This window comes from Triticum aestivum, chromosome 3A (genome assembly GCF_018294505.1).
Source record: "Triticum aestivum cultivar Chinese Spring chromosome 3A, IWGSC CS RefSeq v2.1, whole genome shotgun sequence".
NCBI classification, from domain to species: Eukaryota; Viridiplantae; Streptophyta; class Magnoliopsida; order Poales; family Poaceae; genus Triticum; species Triticum aestivum.
In genome coordinates this window covers 179,018,321-179,034,569 of record NC_057800.1, presented here as the reverse complement: position 1 = coordinate 179,034,569, position 16,249 = coordinate 179,018,321, and positions in this window count along the sequence as shown.

The following is a 16,249-nucleotide window of genomic DNA, read 5'->3' as shown; positions in this document are numbered from 1 at the left end:
CTGACAGCGGGGACCCATTGGACGGGCCACCAGTATTTTGCGAAAAAAAATCGTTCCCCCCTGACTGCTGGGACCCACCAGACGGGCCACCGTATTTCGCAAAAAAACATTCCCCCCGCTGTCAGCTCGGACCCACCGGAAGTGCCTCCTTATTACGCACAAAAAAATGAATACTCCCCCAGCTAGCTGGGACCCACCTTGGTGGGAGGCTGACTTGTGGGCCTACTATGTTGACGGGGACGAAGGGCTTTGTCAACTTAGTCAATATGAACGATTCTAGCTCCAGTGACCGTACGATGTCCATCCAACGGCCGTAGTGCTTCTTCAACCTCTGGTCTTCTTGCTCCAGCCTCCCAAAGCAGCGCCGGTCGTGCCGCATGCTCCTGCCTCCCATGGCCGGCTGTGCTGCCGCGGAGGCCTCACCACCCCCTACTATTCCCACCGCTGGCCAGGCCCTGCGGCGACGGCAGCCTCACACCGCAGCCGAACCAGTGAACCCTCGTACTCCTCTCCGCATGGGCTTCCACTGCCGCATCTTCCCCGGCTCCGCGTCGTCCCCTTCCTAGGCCTCGCCGTCGTCCACCGCCGTGGTGCTCTCGGCGCGGCGTGGTCAATGTGGTCAATGACCGACTTCCATCGGAAGAGTACTGTGTGTGGAGACGCTGACAGCTGGGTCCCTGGCCGCAGCAAGGAAGTGCCTCCTTATTACGCGCAAAATAATTATTCCTCCACTTGACATCGGCAACCCACCGGACAGGCCACCGTAGTTCGTGAAAAAAATGTTTGCCCCTGACTGCTGGGACCCACCAGCTACATCTTCGCACGCAAGGAAGTGCCTGACAGTCGGGACCCACCTGGTCGGAGCGTACGTAGCGTTGTCATTCTGGTCGCGAACGTGTACGTACATATATACTGGTCGATGTAGAGGCGCGCATGTGTCGTAGTAGAGGCACGCACGTAGAATGTACATGGCTGGGTCGGAACAGAGAAACAACATCGTCGTCATGTTCATGGGGAGGCAACGGAATGTGTCGTGTTCATGGGGAGGCAACGAAATGCGTCGTGTTCATTGGGAGGGCTTGGACGGAATAGGCGATGGAAACGAGGCCTAGCGTACCGTAGAACGGAGGAAATGCCCTTGTGTTCGACCGGCCACATTTGAAACGGGATCCTGTTGATCAGGAGGGGTCTGGCGTACCGCAAAACGGAGGAAACGGTCCTCCTACGGTCGAAACAGGGGTCCTGTTCATCGGGAGGGGTGTGGCATACCGCTAAACGGACGAAACGGACCTCCTACGGTCGAAACGGGGTCTTGTTCATCGGGAGGGGTGTGGCGTACCACAAAACGGGACTCCACGGGATACTGTTCATCTCCACCGTCTAACCCCTCCAGCCTCCACGAGCTACTGTTCATCCACTGTCGACCTCCTCCAGCCTCCACCTGTGACTGTTCATCCACGGGCTCCTGTTCATCCAACCTCCACCATGCGCTACTCCACCGGCTACTGTTCAACCAGCCATCTCCATGGGCTCCTGTTCAACCACCCCTCCACGGGCTACTGTTCATCCCGCCCTTCATCGTCTACTGTTCATCCTGCCCTCCACGGGGTGGTCCTGTTCATCTAGCCCTCCACGGGGTCCTGTTCATCTATCCCCAACTGGCTCGCTCGATCGGGGTCCTGTTATCCAGAGGCAACACCACGGGGTCCAGTTCATCCACCCCCACCGGGAACTGTTCATCCAATCCCCCCCCCCGCAACGCTCACTTTTCATCCAGAGGCGGCATCGATCGGCTTCAGTTAGCAGCAGTAGCGAAGGAATTGCTCGATCGGGTTCACTTAACAACCATCGATCGATCGCTCGGGTTCAGTAACGCGTAGCCTGCAGTGCAATCGCTCGGGTTCAGTTAGATACCAACGCCTCGCTCGGGTTCAGTTAGAGCCAACGCCTCGCACACACGCGCGTATGTGTACAAGAGAAACGCGCATCGCTCGGCCCCTGACCTCCCACCGTAACCGAGAACTCCCCAAAATTTTCCTCCCCCTCGCTTCTACCATGGTTTTTTCCGTCATGGACGGCCCAAAGAATGTCATGCAGCTGCGTCTCCGGCCTGCCCAGGACGAAAAGCCCATTTTCTGTCATGATTTTTTTTCATAGAAGTAGGAGCCCACCATATCTATGATGATACCGGGTTTTGTCACAATTATCGTCATAGAAGTGTCATATGTATGACAGAAAAAAAATTCGTTCGGCCCAAAATGTCATGGATGTGTCTTTTTTTGTAGTGGGTGGTTGAACAGTAGCCGATGGAGTAGCGCGCGGTGGAGGCTGGATGAACAGGAGCCCGTGGAGGCTGGAGGAGGTCGACGGTGAAGATGAACAGTATCCCGTGGAGTCCCGTTTTGCGGTACGCCACACCCCTCCCAATGAACAAGAACCCTGTTCCGACCGTAGCGCTCCAACACAAGTCTGTTTCCTCCATTTTGTGGTACGCCACACCCCTCCCGATCAACAGGACCCCCGTTTCGACCGTAGGAGGTCCGTTTCCTCCGTTTTGCGGTACGCCACACCCCTCCCGATCAACAGGACCCCCGTTTCGACTGTAGGAGGTCCATTTCCTCCGTTTTGTGGTACGCCACACCCCTCTCGATGAACAGGATCCCGTTTCGAACGTGGCCGGTCGAACACAAGGCCGTTTCCTCCGTTCTGCGGTACGCCAGGCCTCGTTTCCATCGCCTGTTCCGTCCAAGCCCTCTCGATGAACACGATGCATTCTGTTGCCTCCCCGTGAACACGAGCATTCTGTTACCTCCCCATGAACACGACGACGACGCTATTTCTCCGTTCCGACCCAGCCATGTACACGAGCCCTGGCCGTACGTATGCACGAGTAGGCGTTCGAGACCCCACCCGTATGTACACATACGTGGCCGTATTTTCTTTCCTGCACCCTGGCCGCTGTACGTACATGTACATTCTATGTGCGCGTCTCTACTACGACACGTGCGTGCCTCTACTACGACATGTGCGCGCCTCTACATTGACCAGTATATATGTACGTACACGTTTGCGACCAGAATGACAACGCTACGTACGCTTCGACCAGGTGGGTCTCGACTGTCAGGCACTTCCTTGCGTGCGAAGATGTAGCTCGTGGGTCCCAGCAATCAGGGGGGGTGAATCGTTTTGTTTTTTTTGCCCGGACGCACTTCCTTGCGTGCGAAGGTGTAGCTGGTGGGTCCCAGCAGTCAAGGGGAAATGTTTTTTACGCGAAATACGGTGGCCCGTCCGGTGGGTCCCTGTTGTCAGGTGGAGGAATAATTATTTTGCATGTAATAAGGAGGCACTTCCTTGTTGCGGTCGTGGACCCAGCTATCAGCCTCTCCACGTACAGTCCACATCTGATGGAAGTCGTTCCTTGACCACGTTGACCATGCCGCGCCGAGAGCACCAGGGCAGTGGACGACGGCGAGGCCTAGGAAGGGGACGACGGGGAGCCGGGGGAGACGCGACAGTGGAAGCCCGCGCAGAGAGGAGTACGAGGGTTCACTGGTTCGGCTGCGGTGTGAGGCTGCCGTCACTGCAGGGCCTGGCCAGCGGCTTTGGGCGGCTGGAGCAAGAAGACCAGAGGTTGAAGAAGCACTACGACCGTTGGATGGACATCGTACGGTCACTGGAGCTAGAATCGTTCATATTGACTAAAGTTGACAAAGGCCCCCATCCCAGTCAATTTAGTTGGCCCACAAGTCAGCCTCCCACCATGGTGGGTCCCAGCTAGCAGGGGGAGTATTCATTTTTTTTGTGCGTAATAAGGAGGCACTTCCGGTGGGTCCGGGCTGACAGCGGGGGGAACGTTTTTTTCGTGAAATACGCTCACTCGTCCGGTGGGTCCCTACTGTAAGGTGGAGGAATAATTATTTTGCGCGTAATAAGGAGGCACTTCCTTGCGGCCGCTTGGACCCAGCTGTCAGCCTCTCCATGTACAGTACTCTTCTGATGGAAGTCGGTCATTGACCACAATGACCACGCCGCGCCGAGAGGACCAGGGCGGTGCTCTGGACGACGATGAGGCCTAGGAAGGGGATGACGCGGAGCCTGGGAAGACGCAATAGTGGAAGCCCACGCGGAGAGGAGTACGAGGGTTCACTGGTTCGGCTGCGGTGTGAGGCTGCCGTCGCCGCAGAATAACAGGGGGGTGTGGGTGAGTAGAGGGATGGCCTGGCCAGCAGTGGGAGTAGTATGGGGGCGGTGAGGCCTCCGCGGCATAACAGCCGGCCACGGGAGGCAGGAGCAGGCGGCACGACCGGTGCTGCTTTGGGTGGCTGGACCAAGAAGACCAGAGGTTGAAGAAGCACTATGGCCATTGGATGGACATCGTACGGTCACTGAAGCTAGAAGCGTTTATTATTGACTAAGTTGACAAAGCCCTTGGTACGCTCCAACTTAGTAGGCCCACAGGTCATCCTCCAAAACGGTGGGCCCCAGATGTCAGGGGGAGGAATCATTTTTTGGGCGTCCGAAGCTAAGAATATCCGAGATTGACCAAGAAGCATGACATCCGTTGGATAGACATCCAACGGCCACTGCTGCTAGAACCGTGTATTGACTATAATAAGTTCGCAAAGCCTTGCATACGCGTCAACTTATTTTTTTAGGGGACGCTTCACTTAGTAGGCCCACAAGTGTGTGGCAGAGAACTTATAGCCCATTTGCGTTTTGTAAGAATGTACAGCCCATTTTGGAATTCTAATGGAATTTACAACAGCCCATTTACAGTTTGTTAAAAGTACAGCCCATTTTCTAGCTAGGACAATGATTAATAATTTCAACCAACCGTTGAAGACAGAATTCAGTAAAATTTCCCACATTTTGATGGGCTTCGAAATATTTTTATCCCGAAATTTCTAGTCAGATTAAATATAAATTTGTATTACGTAAAAATCCAATGAAACTTTGTGCGCGCAACAATGAAAATTTAAGATTTTCAAAATCCATAAATAATATTTTATAAACTAATATCGTGTTTGGTGCATTTTTTATAGTTACTGCCCAGTTTTTATAATTACATCCCATTTATTATTTTTTAAAGCCCATTTTCCTGTTAATCCTAATGCATTCCTCCTAGGAAAGATTTGCAGCCCAGCGGGGCGGAGAATAACAAGTTTACCTTGACTGGGTATTCCTCAAAAAGACGTATAGCTGGGCTAGCCATTTTCATCTTGAAAAAATTAGTATCTGGGGTGGATATATGGCCTGGGCTAGACGGGCCACAGCCCGCCCAGTTAATACCCTGCTCTCCTCTGAAAAACAACGAAATCATCGCCAAGAAAAACTCTATAGTGCTCACGCCTCAAAAACACAAATACTGCTTGAGCTGCTTGGTCCCAGCTATCGGCCGCACCTTGTGCAATTCTCTCGTTTATATTGACTACATAGGTTGACAATGGTGTGGGACCGTGATGTCAGGAAACCAGGAGAAAGCAAAAAAATATAGTTGTACATAATAAGGAGGCACTTGCGGACGTACGGCTATGGCCCTAGTGGGTCCCTAGTGTCATCCATTCAAAATAAAGTCATCTCCTGAATCCTCATGTTCGTTGACGATGTTAACATGCTCGGCGCCACGGCGAGCGCAACAACTCGAAGGACAACGAAGAGGGCCTCACGGGCCCTACGGATGGTCTAATACAGCGCCCGCTACTCATTCAGGAAGCCAGGATCATCAGACACCTATGAGAAGCTTCGAGAAATTGAGACGACATGAAATGGTAAGGCCGCGCTTGGGAGCTCTAGTTTATTTCAAACATGTATTAACATACAAGTGTAATTTACTCGTCATCGAAAACAGCGCGTAAAATATAGGGGTAATGAAACCGAGGGCCCGAGGTCTGTATGTAAAACCGGCGGGTTACGCGTGTAATTTGAGAGACTAGTGTATATTTTACGAGCACTGCTATATGGACGACATTACCAGACGATACATGCACGACGTGCGTATCATGCCATCCATGGGCAAGGCTGAAATAGCAGCTAACAGCTGGATTACCAATCGTCCGAGTGTCGTTCAGCGTTTTTATCGCGTGTCAAGTACTTCCGATATTTTACTAGTCAAAATCGACCAACCAAGCGCCTTCGCCCGAGACCATCTGCTTTAATTTACAAGCGTCAGTTTTACAAGCGGTTTTGGTTGGAAAACGACGATCCAATCACGGCCTAATATAATGAGTTGGTCGGAAGATCATATGGTTTCACGTCTAACCTACCCGACTTGTCGTATAGGCTATGAATGAAACATCAAACGATGAACTTCTTAACAAGCAAATCACTGGCATTAGATCGACATGCAAAACAATACGAAGCATTATTCTCAGGAGGCATGGTGAACAGCTCGTGATGCCGCAAGCCACAACATTCCAAGCTCAACTTTGCAATCAAACACAAGGCCTGGCATTACATAGACAATATTCAGAACAAACTCATAACATAGGAATATCTCAGCAGAGTAACTATTTACTTCTAAACTGAACATAGGAATAGGAAAAACACTCGACGCTGCTCACAGCAAGGGCGTCCCACTCAAAAATATCAAATTCATATCTTCTGGCTAACATCAATGAGCAAATTTTGACAAGGTTTTCCAATTCCAATATATTAAACTAACATCTTCTTGCTAACATCAATGATTAAACTTTGACAAGCTTTTCCCATCCAAAATATGTAATGCCTATGATCGTGGAGTCCTGTAGTAGCTTTTGTACTTGTTTGGGCACTTTTTGCCCAGGGCACTCCACGTGTTGTTAAATTGCCAATGGTCTCTGCAAACTAGTCATGTCACCGGTGTCTAATAATACTATGTAAAGCTTCTCGGTCATTCCTTCTGTAATGTAGCGCAAACAGTGATTGCTTCTTTCTGCAAAGTGGAAAAACCAACTAGACTCAGTAATGCAGCAGTTTGCCTTGCACATTGGCTCCTTTTGTGCAGTTCAACTAAAATCAAAGTCGGAATAAAACTGAGCTTTAATTTTGATATCCCTGTAAGCAACAATAGGTATAAGGGAAACAATTACTAAGAAATAACGGTTGATGACTTGTACTCCCAGAAGAAAAGCATCTACCGATCTACTTTATCTTAATGGGAAACAAAGTAGGAGAGTAGCAATTCTCCATCAGTGTGATTCATTCATATTGACTAAGACATTATCTTAACAATGCCTTGTTTCAACATGTATAAAGAACGACAAAGCTTATAAAGGGGGTGATGCTGAATTTGTTGTAACAAAGCAACAAGCATCATGTCTGGGTTGGTCCCATTTTGTTCACTACCTAATGGGGAAAGACAGCAATACAATAGCTTCAATTCATCATTTATGTAAAACAGTACCAATACAAGTAGCACAGCATCTCAAAACACACTGCACGATCATGTGGATTAAGGAAAATACCAACCTGTCATGATGGACACAAGATCACGTACGAATCTGCCGACACGAATAGGAAATCCAATCTTGTTTTGTGCAGTTGCACTGAAATCAAGCAAAGTGTTTCGCGTAGCAAAGCAAAATGTCACAATAGCAATAAGTTGAATAGATATCCCTGTATAAACAGAGGCAAAAAAGGAATCAATTACTGGCTAATAAAGGAGGATGAAACATGTGGCCACAAAAATGGTAATCCCGCCAATCCCTAACAAGTGTTGCAGTTTTGAAATAAGATTCAGTAGTTAATTCTAAGAGTGGCATCAATTACTGGCTTATAAAGGGGGTGATGCTGAATTTGTTGTAACAAAGCAGCAAGCATCATGTCTGGGTTGGTCCCATTTTTGTTCACTACTTAATGGGAAAAGACAACAATACAATAGCTTCAATTCATCATTTATTTAAAACAGTACCAATACAAGTAGCACAGCATCTCAAAGCACACTGCACAATCATGTGGATGAAGGCCTGTACTGACCTTTCATGAGACGACAAACATAAAATACGAATCTAACAAGACGAATAGGAAATCTAATCAAGTTTTGTGCAGTTGCACTGAAATCAAGCAAAGTTGCTGGTGTGAAATTTAAGTTTTCTATAGCAACAAGTTGAATAGATATCCCTGTTTTAAGAGGCAACAAAGAAAACAATTACTGGCCAATAAAGGAAGATGGAACATGCGGCCACGAAAAAGAAGCATCTACCTTATATTGATGGAAAACAAAGTATAGGACAGTAGCATTTCTAAAACGGTTGCATTGATTCATTTTAACAGAGAAATTCTTTTAAAACAGATCAATAGTTAATTCTGAGATTAACAACAGCAAAATAGCTACATGGGACATGCCAACACCATGTGCGTCCACACGTATAAATGGGTGATGCAGAGTATGTAGCCAAGCAACATATATGCGCTGGTCCCATATTTGTTCTCTTTGAACCTTCTTCCTATGTGAGGGTAGAAAATCTAGTCGTGCACAAGCTACCCGACCCCCCCAGTTTCTTTCCCTTTTCAACAAAGATATCAGTTCCTTACAGATGTGTGTACTGGGTTACCCCCTTTTTCCCTTCTCGACCTACAAAGCGGCTGGATAGCCAGTCTATACTACTTTCCGCCCCTCCTTTCCTCATTGAACCACATCCTAGATTCTTGCTCCAGCCCACCGCACCCTTCTTTCCTCTTTGAGCCAAGACCTAGATTCGACTACAGATCGAAAAAGAACCACATGCAGCTAGAGCAACTACGGTTTCAAAGAAACTTATACCTTAGGGTCGTCGGGATGTGGCAAGGCGTGCGGCGGGAGGCCGGATCTACCCACACTACGTACAGCAGCGAGGAAGAAGGGGTCGGTGGCCCTCCCGCACAGGCGCTGGGTGAAAGAGAACAGTGCAGCCGGCAGTGCATTGCCTCCCTCGCCGAAGGCGATAGAGTGAACGCTGCACCTCCTCCCCTTCCCGGTGCGACGGGATACGGACGCCTCCTTCACCAGCTGTGAGGGGGGAGAGAGAGACAAGAGGCCAACACGGTCTTGTTTAGATCTGGTGAAGAGAGGGTGAGAGACTGTGAATATAGCAAACCCTAGCAAATGAACGCTGAGCCTCCAGCGTGTAACATATATGTAGTGCGGCGAGCGTGTGGAGAGTGCAAACCCTAGCGAACAAGCGCTGAGGCTCCCGCTTATATATACTACTGTAGTACGGACTGAGCTCCGGTGCCTTCACTACACCTGCTTTTGGCTGTATGACAGGTGAGCCAGCCACATTTTGGGCCCACCTGTCGTAAAACCCTAGCGAAAATTGCACCAACGTGAAAGACGATTGCGTCTCCAATGCAACCAAGGTGAACTGATGAAGGATATCATCTTTGTGCGTAACAAGCAAAGAGCACTGATGGAAGACAACTTGTTTTTCGTCGAAAATCGATCAGCTTCACCAGTCGACGCAACCATGAGGCGCAACCGTGAGCATCGATAGGTCATCGTGGTGATGCATCATCCATTTGGCATCAAGTTTGGGTGAGGCACCTAAGAAGTTTGACAAATCCTCACTGTGGTCTGTTTCTTCTCAGTAATCTAGCTCAAGGAAGGAAGAACCACGTGGCAGAGGACAGTGAGGCGGAACAACAATGGCCATCCAATTTTGTGCAGTTCCACTAAAATTGAGGAAGACCTGCCCAGGTATGGAGACACGCATCGCTGTTTCCAAAAATATAAAAAAGGTTAGTAACGACATCTCAATTGTCAATAAGAATTAATGAAAAGTACACCAACAAACAGAAGCATCATAATTATCTTGATGGGAACTAAACGAGGATACCCGAGAAAAAAGCATTTCTTCATTTAACCAGTGATAGTACTACCACCATATGGACAATGACCGCACAACCACCATGTACTTTTTGTCGAAACAACATGTATACCTCCACCGAGGCATAAATCAGGACAACTTTTTGAGTGGCATTCCCTCTATAATAGTACTAGTAGGTGATGTTGGACCAGCCGACAAACCCTAGCTACTATACATGGGGAGCTGGGGAGTAGTCGCATAGAAGAAAACCCGCACGCAGCGGCCTGGGGAGCTGGACCAGTACAAGAAGTTATACCTCAAGTGGGCGAGATGTCGTTTAGGTGGGCGGGCGGGATCTGCCCACACGACGGCAACGAGCAAGGGCGCGGAGGATCTTCGTCCGTGCCAGCGCCGGCTTTGAGAGGACGATGTGCATCGGCTTCCTCCATCGCCGACAGCGACAACATCAACACTGCACCTCCTCACCCCCCGCAGCGGATGGGATTCGGCCGGATTTGTGACCACCGGTGAGGAGAGAGATAGAGTGGACATTATCATCTTGTTTTGATATGGAGAGGGTAAGAGAGTGAGACGCGAGAAACTCTATCAAACAACAGGCTATAATGGAGTAAAAAAATCTCTCCATAGTAGTGGTTTTAAATAGAATACGCGCGTTCCCGGAAAAAAGAAACGAAAACTGGCGGACAATTTTTTAAGGGTCTGTCTAGGACACATCTAGATGTGACATAGTTATGTCACATATAAGTTGATGTCCACTCTGTTTGTGGTCTTTTCCTAGTTTTTTTGTTTCTTGTTAATACATCATATACTTGTGGGAGCTTAGATGTGATATCCTTAAATAACATCTAGATGTGAATTAGACAAACTGATTTTCTAACGTACCAAGAAAGAAAACTCGATCAAAAACACGCCCTCGCTTCCAGGTCGCGAGAGTCGTCGCGCACACACACATAGACATAGACATGCATATCCATGTTTACGTAAAATTCCATTTCCATCTCCATATCCAATCATATTTGTCCAACTGGCACATTATTTATGTTGTTAATTATATACGCAGCAATATTAACGTACATCATCTCTTGTTTGCGCACGTCCGGACTGCTGCCATGGTCGGTCCTGACCAACCCGATCCCTCTTCATCACCAGCACGTGCTTCCCGCCCGAAACGGTTAGTGCCGCATTCATGCCCGGCCAGAGCGGACGCGACCTCTCACTGGCACCGGCATTGATTGCGGCGCGCTCGCCAAGAGAGCGTCGCCCGCGCCGCTTCCGTGTGCACGCGGCTGCTCCGCGTTCAAAGGTCACAACAGCCGGCTACAACATGCACGATCTCTTCCAGTAGTAAGTTCTTGGGAGTCCGTGCTACAGCTAGCTGTCCTCCCCCAACTCGTCAATCTCTTCCAGTAGTGCTAGTACTCCATGGCGCGATCCATCGAAAAGCATGCGGGAAAGATATGGTATACTACTCGGTTTGCGGTGAGTGGCATGCCGAGCGACCGTGTGGGGTCGAGCCGTGGAGGAGGGTGAGACACGAACATGACAGACGTGATTTAAACGTTGGTTTTGCTCGATGGTGCGATCCAACGAAACAAAATGTTGGTTTCTCCCCGTTTCCATTTTTTCTCCGGAAAAACGGAAACTTTTCCACTCCATTTTCATTCCTATTCCAAGGTTGCCCCGTTACAACATTCCATTAAATACAAAGGAAAACTAACACGCATGCTGATGCATCTCAATGATTCATAGATCATAGCCAATATTTACTTCACAACTAAAGAAAAAAGTTGTGAGAGCATGTACGATAGAAAAACTACAGATGGGGTCACTACACCTTAAACCCTAAACCCTAAACATGATTTAATTTCCTCGCTAGGTAGAACCTATCGAAGGAATGTGCTAGAGGGAGATTCTTTAGTGAGAATGTCGGCAACAATAGAAGCAACACTCTTTGGTTCTCCACCTTCTGGTACCTCTTGTTCCATAGCACTTTCCATGCCGGGAAGGAAAGACGGCTGGCACCCTCGGATCATACGATGCTTTTGTGCAGTTCCACTAAAATCGACCTGAGCATCCCTGATGGCAAAGATATTGAAGAAGTGTGATTAGAATAATAGTACTGGCACTAGTTCATGAGGCATAAACTCATCACAAATAGAAGCCGGTAGAAGTAGAGAAAGATCGACATGGAGATGGAGCTACGACAGTGGAGCAAGCCGGCTCCAAAAGGAAGATGGACTACCTAGGACGTCGGGCTGTAGCTAGAAGGGCGGTTGGGACGCGACATCGGCCCATACCGTGGTGGCCCCCGATTGGGACGCACCCACTGTGGGTTTTCTCCCTCACCGATGTCGACCGCGTCTACGCAGAACATTGTTCCCTTCCCCCAGCTACGGGATCAGGCTCGTCGTTCTATGCTTGTGAAGAGAGCAACCTAAGCAAGCAGGCTTGTAGCTGAGGCTCCTGCTAGTGTATATATAGTGGTTTTCTTTTTCTCCCCATATCAACCATTTTATATTGCGTACGTGTCATTCAAGGGTGAAATGATGGTTGCTTCTTCCGACTAACTTACTGTGTGATTTGACTGCTCCTTAGTGGCCCCTACACGTACTCCCCCTACGTGTATGCAACAGTCACACGTACACATGGACGCAAAAACGCGCGCGACGCCCTAATGCATGCATGTCCGAGCACACGACGGAACACATACAGTCACGCTCAAGTGCTCAACCTACACGTGCATGCACACACATACTCAGTTAGGGTGAGCTAGTGACCGTATGAACAACGGAAAATATATATATTGAGCGCAGTGAGCGTATTATGAAGTCCACTGACCGTATTTTACAAATATACAGTGACAGACAGTGTATTTATCTTGGTTGAAATTAAGCCATTTTAACCGGAGAGGAGGCGTCATGGACTAGCATTACTTTGATGTGTCCCGTCAACTTGCCGAACGAGGAGAAGGTTGCAGGATGGGAGAAGCTTGCGCGCGGTGGCTCGCAGGACAAGGAGAAACTTTTGACTAATGCAAGCTCTCCCTCGCTCAGGCGGTGGACGTGCAATAGTTAATTCGGTGTCAGATTACCAGAAGCATACACTATACTACTAGTGCTATTATTGTTCGACTTCTCGAATAGCCAAGCGCAAAGTTTACTAGTACTAATACTATAGTCCATAAAGGTACGTACTATACTAGTACTAGGAACCGGATGGAGGAGCGTCTGCACTCTTATTATATTTTTAAAATGTGATAAAGCAATCTTCAACACATTTGGTTCTCTTTGAGGGTTCTCGCATGTGATAATGGAAGTTGATTGCATGGAACACTCACCACAATTCTCGCTTAATTCTGGCTCATATCCTGTTAAAAATAGTAGCGCTCAGTATTATTTCCTCTTTTTTTGTTATTCAGCATGTAAACAGGTCAGCAAACCTTGCGGCGCATCTTCGTGCGAACCGTGCTTGCTGCACTTTGAAAGTGGCCGAGAGCTGGCTTGATGAAACACCTCGCTTCCTACTTCTTTTTTTGCAGGGTACCTCGCTTCCTAGTGACCAGTGTCTTGGCTGATCGTCCTAAGAATGCTTATATATGAATAAAGCTCTCTCATTTACCCGCAAAAAAGATTAAGCCATATTAACCGGAAAGGAGGGAGTATGGACTAGCATTACTTTTTGGTGTGTCCCGTCAACTCGCAGAACAAGGAGAAGCTTGCAGGACAAGGTGAAGCTCTCTTACGCCTTTTGACTAATGCAACCTACCCTCGGTGGACATGCATCAGTCCATTCGGTGTCAGTTTGTCAGAGGCATACACTGTAGTACCCAACATGCGGAGTAGCATCATTGTTCGACTTCACGAAGGGGCGAAGAGCCAAGCACAGTAGTACGCGTACTTGGTTTTGCACCTTCATACTACTCCACCCTCCGTCATAGTTTACAGGGCACGCTTCATTATGATGCATTTCTCTCGATGCATTTCCACCACGAGAGAGACTTTAGACGCGTTTGGTTTAATGCTCAATTAATTAGGGCGTGGTAACCACAATCAAGTCCACAATATTCTCTCCATGTACTGTACTACTACAGAGTGCATGCATGTGTGTACCCGGGGTGGAAGCACTGCATGCATGTGTGTACGCATTATTCCCTCTAGTAATAGACGTCGTGCTATAACTACCAATGCTATTTTTCAGGCCGATCGCTAGTCGCCTTGGTCCCACATATTTTTTTCTTTTTTCTGAAGTGCGCTGTATAAACAGTGACAGATGGAGTAGTATGAGTAGATTCAAAGGAGAGCGTATTGATGGTTGCTTCTTCGGAGCAACTTACAGTGGGAAAGGTGGGTCTTATGATTTGACTGCTCATTACTCACTATTAATGCGGCGCAACGACCGGGCTGAGTCTCCCATGCGGTTGTGCACTACCCCCTTGGTTCTTAAATATACTCCGGCGTATTTGTCTTTCTAGAGATTTCAATGAGTGACTACTCAAATATTTGTCTTTTTAGAGATTTCAAATGGACTGCCACATACGGATGTATATAGACATATTTTAGAGTGTAGATTCACTCATTTTGCTCCGTATGTAGTCACTTGTTGAAATCTCTCTTAAGACGAATAGAATATTTAGGAACGGAGGGAGTACACAGACGAAGCAAAATGAGTGAATCTACACTCTAAAATATGCCCGTTTGAAATTTGTAAAAAGAAAAATATTAAGGAACGAAGGAGTATAATTTTGTGCATGGCACATGGACCCGGATGATGAAGAGGCTTCTGGCAATGCTATCAAGCTTCCATCATTTGTTTACATAATTGACGTACTATACAAATAATTTTCCAGCGACATGAGATTGTACAATGGTGTGAGCTTTCAGCTTATGTTTCGCGTGTCTTGCCATCGATGCTCTTTCGGAAACAATAAAAAACTAACTTCCTTGCTAATGCATGTCAATTATTAGCAGATCAGAGCTAATAATTACATCACAACTAAAGACAAAGTTGTGAGAAGGTGTTAAATTAAAATTGATCCATGCTTTCAGTGGCAGCAACGTCCCCCCAGATCTATCTAAATCAACAAGGCATGTTGGGAAAAAAGTAGCTGTCTGGAGCATGCAACACTCCGATCATTTTGTGCAATTCCACTAAAGTAGAGTTGAGCGTCCCTGTTCCAAAGATATCAAGTGTGATTACGATAATAGAGGACTACTGATGAAACAATAAACACACAAATAGAAGCCGGTCACCTTTGCAGTCTCTCTTAAGACTAACTAGTTGGCGAAGATTAGGCTCAGAGTTGGATGAGGAGGATACCCTTTGTGCAGTCGCACTGAAATGTAGAGACGTTGCCCGTGTGACATTTTAGTACAACTGCACAAAACACTCTTAAGAAAAAAGTTATTTGTGCAGTTCACCAAAAGGTCGCAATAGCAACGACGTGAAATGGATAGCCTTGTTTGCAAAAAAGAGGTAGAAAGGAAACAATTACTGGCCAATAACAGTTGATGACACATGCGACGACAAAAGAAGCATATTCCTTGTCCTAAGGGAAGATAACAACACGGTTGTGTTTGTCTAAAACGGTGTGAGGACGAGAATGCAATATGGAAAGTACGCCGGACGAGCTACGTTTTGGGCAAAGAACTATGGAAGATCCACATGCAACAACGTGGGAAAATAGGCAGTGGAGCAAGGCCGGAGGGGATACCTGGAGGTCGTCGGGATGTAACTAGGTGAGCAGCGGCGGGCGGAATCTGTGAGCAGGTGGCGTTGGCCCTGCCGCGCCGGAGCTTGGTCAGAGAGAACGGCGTGTACCGCAGATCGGGACGTGCTGCCTCAGCGCCATCGAACAGAGAAATGATGCACTTCCTCCCTTTCCCCCGGCGGACAGGATGCGGCCGGATCAGTGACCAACAATGAGAGAGAGAGAGGCCACCGCACTCCCTTTCCCCCAGCAGACAGGATGCGACCGGATCAGTGACCAATGGTGAGAGAGAGAGGCCACCGCACTCCCTTTCCCCCGGCGGACGGGATGCGGCCGGATCAGTGGCCAACAGTGAGAGAGAGAGAGGCCACCGGAGCCTTGTGTGAGATACTCTGAAGAGCGGACTACCTTTTCCTCCATAAAAATCGTTTTATATTCTGTGTACGTGCCATTGAGCGCTATAACATTATTTAAAAATAACGCAGCAACACGTCAAGTAGAACTTTGTTTCGTGCACGTGTGGTACACAGCCTCCCTAGGTAAACAACCTCTACAGGCGTTCAAATTAGCACGTGGGCTGCCATTTCGTAAAGAAATGAGCTCCACCGTGTACCCGCACGGGTGTGGCTGGGCACGAAGCGTGAGTACATGCACGGTGCACCTATTCTCTTATTGTATACGCACACCACCTACATGGGGTTGTGTGAGAGAGATACAAACCTAGAGAGATATAGTGTGTTGGTTCTTGAGAGTTTTTTTG